The sequence below is a fragment of the Panthera uncia genome (assembly GCF_023721935.1).
Source record: "Panthera uncia isolate 11264 chromosome C1 unlocalized genomic scaffold, Puncia_PCG_1.0 HiC_scaffold_3, whole genome shotgun sequence".
Taxonomy (NCBI): domain Eukaryota; kingdom Metazoa; phylum Chordata; class Mammalia; order Carnivora; family Felidae; genus Panthera; species Panthera uncia.
Window position 1 is genome coordinate 14,090,508 of NW_026057584.1, and position 8,946 is coordinate 14,099,453.

An 8,946-nucleotide genomic window follows, 5' to 3' on the forward strand; every position below is an offset into this window, starting at 1 on the left:
CAGGTCTTGACTGTAAGAGATGTGGCCACACGGGAGGGTTACAGCAGAAGGGATATTGCTGCTTTTAGCACAGGCTGAACTCCTGCGGGCACAGACTGCGGTTGATTCCAGCTAACCTCCCTTATAAATTATGGTCCCTTTGTTTATTTATTTATTTTTATTTTTTAATGCTTATTTATTTTTGAGAGAGAGAGAGAGAGAGAGAGAGAGAGAGAGACAGAACATGAGCAGGGGAAGGGCAGGGAGAGAGAGACAGAGACAGAGAGGGAGACACAGCATCTGAAACAGGCTCCAGGTTCTGAGCTGTCAGCACAGAGCATGACGTGGGGCTTGAACTCAGGGACCACGAGATCATGACCTGAGCCGAAGTCGGATGCCCAACAGACTGAGCCACCTAGGCGATCCAGTTATGGTCCTTTTCATCTCTTCTCACAGGAGAGCGTTTGCATCTTGGAATTTTCTCTTGCTTTGCCCAAGGGTCTGATTCACAGAACCAGAATGTGGTTGAATTTCAGCAGGACATTTTAATGAGGTGTGTGAAGATTTACCTGGTTTCCACCCTCTCACGAGTCTGTCACTAGAGAGCACTCCCGGGACAATCTAATCTCTGTGGGGGCAGCTCCAACCTTTCTCCCCTCTGCTTCACCCCAAGAGAGGACAAATAGATCTTTTCAAATTAACTTGTGTTCAGGAAATTTCCCCATGGGTGTCTCAGAAGGAGGCAAACTTACCAGAAGCACGACCCATGTTTCGTAGGTTATTGTTTGTTTGTTTTTGTTAATTTTTCAGCGTTTGTTGAAGGAAATAAACTTGAACTGCATAGTGATACCTCACAGCATAACAAGGTGGCCACACAACTGGCCAGGAGCCCTATCACAGCAGGAGCAATACCACAAAGCCAGCAGGTGGTAGTAAACGTCCCCAACACCCAGTACAAGCATTTCCATATGCACAGCCTTGGCCATGCTTTGTAAAAACGGCGTCCCTTCACACCTGGCAGAGGGAGGGGCACGCTCCATAGATCTGGCCTGGGGAGAAGCGATGTCTGGTGTTTGGCTGAGCCCTTATCCCAGATTGGTCCTGGGACCTGATTTTCGTTGTCATTCTGCCTGTTCATCTTACTGTTCTTGTGCTTTTTCTGAGTCCGGTTCTCCAGCCTTCTGATAAATTAATTCTCGGCTTAAATCAGCCAGAATCAGTTCTGTTTATGCACCAAATAGCTGAGATTGATACAGAGTGAAACGTTAATAGGGGTTAAGGCCAAGTACAAAATTGGGGCACTGTATTAGGGAATTGAATTTTCAAAGGGATAAAGAGAGATGTTTAAAACCGTACATTGGGGGGTTCCGTGTCTCTTTGAAGTTTTCTTAGCTTTTATTCTTTTGACCCTTTTTCTTTTCGATTGCTTCTTTCTTCTCCCTTGTGGGAGGGGAGAAGACCTCCCCTGAGGCCTGAACCGTAGCTTCTAGTAAAGTGAGAAGACCTGCCCCCTCCCCTTTCCCACGCTAAGAGGGAAGTAGGATGGGATCCACAAAAGGGGGACAGGGGCCCTTTTGAGATGTACTTCTGCCTCCAGACTTTTGTCCAGGCTAGACAGAAAGAATCCTATGGGCTACATGTGGTCTGGCAGAGGTCACCAGGATGGAGCCTTGAATTACAACCCTTTCATTCACAAGCAAGAGAGACTGAGAACTAATGTAAACAAACAGTGAGGAAAAGGAAAGCTATTGGGCCATGCATCTAAGCGAGCCCCCTAGAGAAGCGCTACGGAAGAAAATCCCCCGAAGGGCCTCTGATTGGCCTAACCCGAGTCACATGCTCATCCTGAGCCAATCACAGCACCCGGAGGATGTCCAGAAGGAAATTCCCAGAAAGGCCTCTGATTGGCCTGACCTGAGTCATGTGCTCATCCCTGAACCAATTAGGGCACAGATGTTGATGGCAGATGACAGCAGATGATTGGTGAGGCCACAGTTCTGAGTCTGTTTGTGTGAATGGGAGTTTGGAGGGACAAGAGGAAGGGGAGGTCGCCCCACCTGAACAACGTGGAAAGGGTCCCACGGGAGAGACTTTGTATCAGAGGAAGTGAGAAGACATGTTAGCAGGCAACAAAAACAGGTGTCCTCTCCTGGCCTGAACCGTAGCTTCTAGTAAAGGAAGAACACCCTCCGTGAGCAGGACTGTGGTCGTGGCTCCCAGACATCTGTTTCTTACAAAGAACATGCCTTTTGACAACGTGAGACGTTCCAGCATCGGCCTCCATCAGTTTTGTTTTCTTTAGAGCCTGTGTTAGTTTCCTGGAGCTGTTGTACAAACGACCACAAACGTCGTGGCTCAAAACAAACAGAAAGGTGTACTGTCCCAGTCCTGGAGGCCACAAGTCCGAAGTCAATCAGGGCGTTGAAGGGGTCACCCCACCTCTGGGGGCCCGAGTGGAGAATCCTTTCTTGCCTCTTATGGCTTCTCCCCATGTTCCGTGGCTTGTGGCTGCAAAATGCCAATCGTTGCCTCCACCTTTAGGTTACCTTCTCCTCCTCTTTATGTCTCTCTCTATCTCTTATGATCACACCTGTCCTTGGATTCAGGGCTCACCAGAATAATCCAGGATGATCTCATCTCAAGATCCTTAACTGCATCCCATTTGCAAAGACCCTTTTACCAAATAAGGTCACATTGTTTATTCGTATTGTCTGTCACCCTTCCTTAGCCCACCCTACTTCTCGTTGTCTGTCTGTCTGTCTGTCTCTCTCTCTCTCTCTCACACACACACACACACACACACACACACAACCTCCATCAAAGTTAGGACCTGCCTATCATTTTCGTATCTGCATCCAGAAAGCCTAAAATAGTGCCTGAACCAGAGTAGACCCTCCGTGCATGTTGGTTGATGGAATAAAAGAATGAAAGGGTTGATCTCCTTGGAGTGTTTCTCTTAGTACTTCATCCACACACTGAGTACTGCTCCAAACCCGTTCTTAATGTTGAGCGTGTCTGTGCCTCTGTGCCTCGTTAAAATGCATGCTCTCTGAGCCCCCTTTTTCCTTTCTGGGTGATCATTTGTGCCCTTTAATTCAGAGCAATGAAACCTATGTGCTAAATATTGTGCCAGATGCACCCGAGGAATTAGTGGTTGATAAAGACAGATACAAATACATATCGCATAGGTTTGGTTTTACTTTCATTGGCTGTCCAGCTGTAAATAAACAATTTTGGCTTTTCTCCCTCCTCCTGATGATATGTTTCTTTACAGGTGGAGCCAGCAGTCACTGGACCCTGTGTGCCAGAGCCGTTAACTATTTTTGCAATCTACTTCTCCTTTTTCAAGCCAGTCACCTTCCTTGAGTTTTATTTCCTTAACTTGGCCCTGGACGTGGATAACTGAGGCATGAAAAGGAAGCTTCAGATGGACACTAAACAGATCCCAACAGGCTAAGGAGCAGGAGGCTGACACTTGACGTTGACCGCCTTAAATCTAATTAAAAAAACCATAATTAACACGCTCTGCTTCCTGAGCAGCTGCCTTATCAGTCTGAAGCACCCACTGGGAAAGAAGTATTAATGGAGTAATTTCTACCGGGACACTTCGCAGCCACAAAGATAATTAAACGATAGCAGTGATTTCCCGCAGCTTTGAGGGCTGGTGGGTGACCACCCACGTGTGTGGGGGAGCTTCCTAACCCCTGTCGACAAGACTTTCTTGAACCCTTCCCACCGAGCAGCACAGGGTTCGACACTTAGGAGACATGTGCCCGGTTTGGGGCCAGAGAGGTTTAAATTGATTCTGGCAGCTTCCTCATGAGAGACAAGTTCTGGCATCCTTACAGAAAGTAATCCGCGTGCCCCAGAGAACCAGGTTTCAATTACTTTGCACATTGCTGTGCTAAATGAGCAAGCTTTAAAGGGGCCCTGTGGACACCACGAAAGTGCTCCCCGAGTGCAAAAGCATAAAAACATAATGGTCTTGCTGTAGCTGCTGCCCTACGAGACCTAACACGGGGCTCCTAAGGAATGACAACCAGACTGGGAAATCACCCCCTTAAATGGTTCCTCACTGGTTTTGACCGCACCGGTGCGGGTCATGGTTGGCTTTCGGTCATACTCGTGAAAGTCCGGGTGAGGCTAAGTCAACACAGAATTTGGCTTTGGGAATATTTGCAGTCCGCATATAAAAAGGAGATACGCCGAGGAGGTGACTGAAGGCGACCTCATGAGACAACGTTTTTCTTTGTGTCGGGAGCATAATTTAGGAAAGAGGTGAACAAGTAGAACTGTGTCCTTGGTAGTCTTTGTGAAGTCTGAAATGTGTCCCCGTGAATTTAGTATGTTAAATTTAATATGTTGGGCACCATTCAGTTACGCTACAGGCGTATTTCTGTTCTACGTTGTGCTAAAATTAAGATGGTAATTTCTGTGCCTCTGTTAGGTTCTGTAAGGTTACTTCTGCGGAAAGCTTACAGAGCTGGATGAAAATCGTGACATAAATGAATATCCTCTTGGCTGTCACAAGAGTGACACCTTGGAGTGGAGCGGAGGGGGTCCAGGACTGGGTCAAAATGAGAGGTATTTTTAAATTCATTAAGAAAGAGGTGCCAGGACCTCAGCTTTTACGCAAAGGTGAAGGCTTTGCCTCTCTGAGTCAATGGGTCTGTAGTTTCTGCCTAATTATCCCTGGGTCACCATCACACAAAGATCCAGCGAGGTCTGCTATTACAGGGTGGGAGAGCGCCTCGGGGAGCCGGGGGAGACTGTGGGTGCGGTTCTGTCCCGTGAGGAAGAATGATAGAAGAAAGGAGTGTGTGTCGCTGGTCAGGGACGAGGGACAGCCGGGGGAGAAGCAAGGACGAGTCTGCTGGCACATAGGCCAGATGCAGGAGCACGACTAAGGCAGGGCCCAGTCCAGGATCTTGCTGTCGGTTGCTGATGGCCACGGCAACATGACCTTCTATTTAGTGTGACAAGAGCTGAACCAAGTTCCCCGATGCCCCGTGGGTGAGTTGCCGTGAGAAGCGTAGGACCCTGAACATCATAGCTATGAGGCCTCAGCCAACATGGGGTCAGTGCCAGAGCCCATGGCTTTGGGCATAGAAGGCAGGTAAGGCCCTTGGAAAAAAGGGAAAGAGGAAGTCAAACGGGTGTGTGCATGTGTGCGTGCCTGCGGGACATTCGGGTCTTTAGAAGGATTAATAATAATCGTCATGAGTGCACAATATGTCTGAGGCACTAAGATTTCTTTTTTAAGTGTACAATTCAAGTTCTAAGATTTTTACATATAGTCACTCATTTAATTCTCACAATGACCCCGTGAGAGAGGTACTATTATTATCTCCATTTAACAAATCAGGAAACGGAAGCAAACAGAGTATAAGTAAGGGGTACAGCCAGTTGGTGGAGCCCAGGTCGGAGCACTCCAAAGTCCCGACCCCTCATTACCTCCCTGGATGTGGTCTGCCCCAGAGATGTCCAGTCCCCAGTCCCTGGAATCTATGACTGTTACTGCACGTGGCGAAAGGGTCTGTGCAGCTGTAATTAGGTTGGGGTCCTGAGAGGGGGAGATTATTCTGGATCGTCCGGGTGGACCCTAAATGTAATCACAAGCGTCCCTTACGAGAGGGAGGCACAAGGAGACTTGACCACGGGGGAGGCAGAAAGTGGCATGACAATGGAGACCAGGTGAAGTAATGTGAGGAAGGAGTCGGGAGCCAAGGAGTGCAGGTACCTTCCAGAAGGTACAAAGGCAAAGAAACGGACTCTCCCCTCGTGCCCCCCAGGAGGAGCCAACCTTGCCAATGTCTGGGTTCTAGCCCTGTCATACCCATTTTGGACTCTGGCCACTAGAATTGTAAGATAATACATTTGTGTTGTTTTAAGTCACTGCGTTTGTGGAAATTTGTTATAGCAGCCATAGGAAACTAATACACCATAGTCTTCAACTCTTTTCATAGAAACACATAGAGATGATGTCCTCTGGGGAGACATGGGTTTATACACATGCTTACATTTCGACCCCAACAGCTCCCACCAAATTAAGTAGAGTATGTGTGTGTGTGTGTGTGTGTGTGTGTGTGTGAGGGCAAGGCAAAATAAACATGTGTAAGTCTGTGATTCAGCAATAGATAAATATAAAGTTCATAGATAAAAATAGATATAGACTAAAATTTATTGTTAAAGAAAATGTTAATATTATAAATCTAATACACTCTTTTAATCCTTATTACTCGGACTCCACAAAGAATATTAACTAGTAGGTAGTACCGAAGAATAAACCTTATTTGATTCATACCCAGTGTTAATGGAGGTAGGAAGGTACATTTCTCCTTTACGAATATAAGCGGGGTCACATCGTATGGTACACAGGTGTTGTGTGTTTGTTAGGACAGATCCCCGGGGGCAGCCCTGAGAGTTGAGAGCGAAGGTACCACGGGTCTCATTCACTGTGGGCACCAGATGAGTCAGCAGGGACCTCAGGAGGATTGGCATGGGTGCAGAAGGAAGGGGTCAATGGATGGAGAGTCATGTCCTGTCAGGGTTATTTTGACCTCAAAGAGGTGAAGACAGCACTCGGGAAAAGGCAGGAAGAACACTTAGTGTTGGGAGTGAGCCTCAAGAAGAAGTCTTAGTGGGCCACCTGGAGATCCTATTCTGGAAATCTCCGTGGTCATCTTACGTGAGATGTAGGTGGCTTCCCGGCATCACGGGACAGGCGGATGCTTGGCTGACACAGATGTTAAGTGAATGCTCACACCTGCGTACTATTTTATTCACCATAAAAATCACCCTTAAGTGAAAAGAGAGATAATCTAAGGAAGTCAAATGATATAACAGAAGGGTTAAAAATTTTTTTTTTCTAAATCCTTCTGCTAATTTTCATTGCTAGATAAATTTCCTGCTGAACCGATATGCCATCTACGAAGTTGTCACTAGGCCTGGTGAGTTGGCAACCAAATACGAGTTGCTCACGTATATAATTGAGTTTTCCATGTATAAACAAGTTCTGACGCTTCATTTCTGTCTTAGAAGGAGTTGTGTGCAGTAAAGAGTCATAATCTGCTTTGTAGCAACATAAAAATCTTGTCAGGTAACCTTGGTGTACTTGAATTAATCGAGAAAGTGCTTGTCTTTTTTTTTTTTTTTTAACTTGAATTCAAGTTAGTTAACATATGGTGTAGTACTGGTTACGGGGGTAGAACTTAGCGATGCATCATTTCCATATAACACCCAGTGCTCATCCCAACAAGAGTCCTCCTTAATGCCCATCCCCCATTTAGCCCACCCCCCTCCCGCCCCTCCAGCAACCCTCAGTTTGTTCTCTGTATTTGAGAGTCTTTTACGCTTTGCCTTCCGCTCTGTTTTTATCTTATTTTTCCTTCCCTTCCCCTATGTTCATCTGTTTAGTTCTTACATTGTGTGAGTCTTCGTTAAAGAGTGGTTTTTAAGTCTAGCCATGGTCACGTTAGCATTGAAAAGGCTGCATGGAATCAAGAAATGTGGAATACATTAGGGAAAATAAAAATGTTGGATTCCATCAACAATGGCAATCTCGTTCTAGAATAAACCTTCACGTTTACAGCTCTCATGATTTCCTGGTGCCTCTGTAATTGCAGTGACTGTGGTCAGTCCTGTGATTTCTGTTATTTCTGTTACACTCGTATCTGGTTCCTCTAAGCAGTGGTGAAATCAGGAAAGCAAAAGATTGTCTGTCTGAAATTGTATGCCCCAGATCGCACAATAGGGTGTTTATTTCACAATAGATATTAAATAGTAATTCTATGCATTTTATTGGCAATTGTGTCTATAGGGAGAATTTTATTCTAACAGCATTGAAAATCATCACTATTTCAAGGCTGCCTTGAACTGTGTTAAAATGGTATATTTTTTAAAAAGTTTATTTATTCTGAGAGAGAGAGAAAGATTGGGAGGGGCAGAGAGAGAGGGAGAGAGAGAGAGAGAGAGAGAGAGAGAGAGAGAGACTCCCAAGCAGGCTCTGCCCTGTCAGCGCAGAGCCTGATGGCGGGGCTCGAACTCACGAGCCATGAGATCATGACCTGAGCCCAAACCAGGAGTCAGACGCTCAACCGACTGAATCACCCAGGCGCCCCTATAATATTTGCAATGTAGGCTTTATTATCATCAGGGGATGCCTGCTACTGAATAGTTTGTTACTCACAGTCCCCAAGAGGAGGGGACATGCCGGGCAATTGAGGGCCACGTGGCCACGCACCAGAGTCGGTCAGGAGGCAGAAAGAGCCCGGGAAAGCGTGAGCAGGAGCCTTTCCTGTTGTTTCTCTGGGAAGGAATGGGCAGGGCAGGGTGTGCAGATTTCAGACTGGCAAGTTTGAATGATTTCGGCAGGCTGCATCCAGCTGTCTGGTACCTGTCTCTGGGGTAAATAGGGCCGCGGGGGCCAGGTGGGGGGAACAGAACCCCCTTCGAGCCAGCAAGGTGGTAGTTGGGATGTGGGCTCTGGGCCAGTTGGTTTGCATGTGCAAGGCATGCTCTCAGGGGAGTCTTTACCTCCAGGAATCGGCTGAGCCTGGAGAGGCGCAGTCTCTCCAGGGTCAGCAAGGCCCCCGATGTCAAGGCGTCAGAATAAAAAGACTCGCTTAATACGTTTGGAGGAACCCCTGCCAGAAGTACAGAACCGTAAGAACGTGAACGGCGGACACGTTTTGCACTTGGCCTGTGCCACAGGCTTTGCGTGTTCGAACTCAGAGCCTTCAGACCCGCTGCTGTTTTAGCTAGGTTAGTCACGGGCCTGAGAACGTTCATTCTGCCGGTCAATTTCTGAATTAGGATCACCAACGAATCTGGCTCCCCAGAACCACAAAAGGGCCTGGTACTTTTTTAAGGGAGGTGGCGTGGGGCACTTAAAAGAACACAGCAGTGCTCGAGAGAATGAGCTTGGTGAGAAGGTGGGTGCAGAATGGTTTATAGATTCTTCTCGTC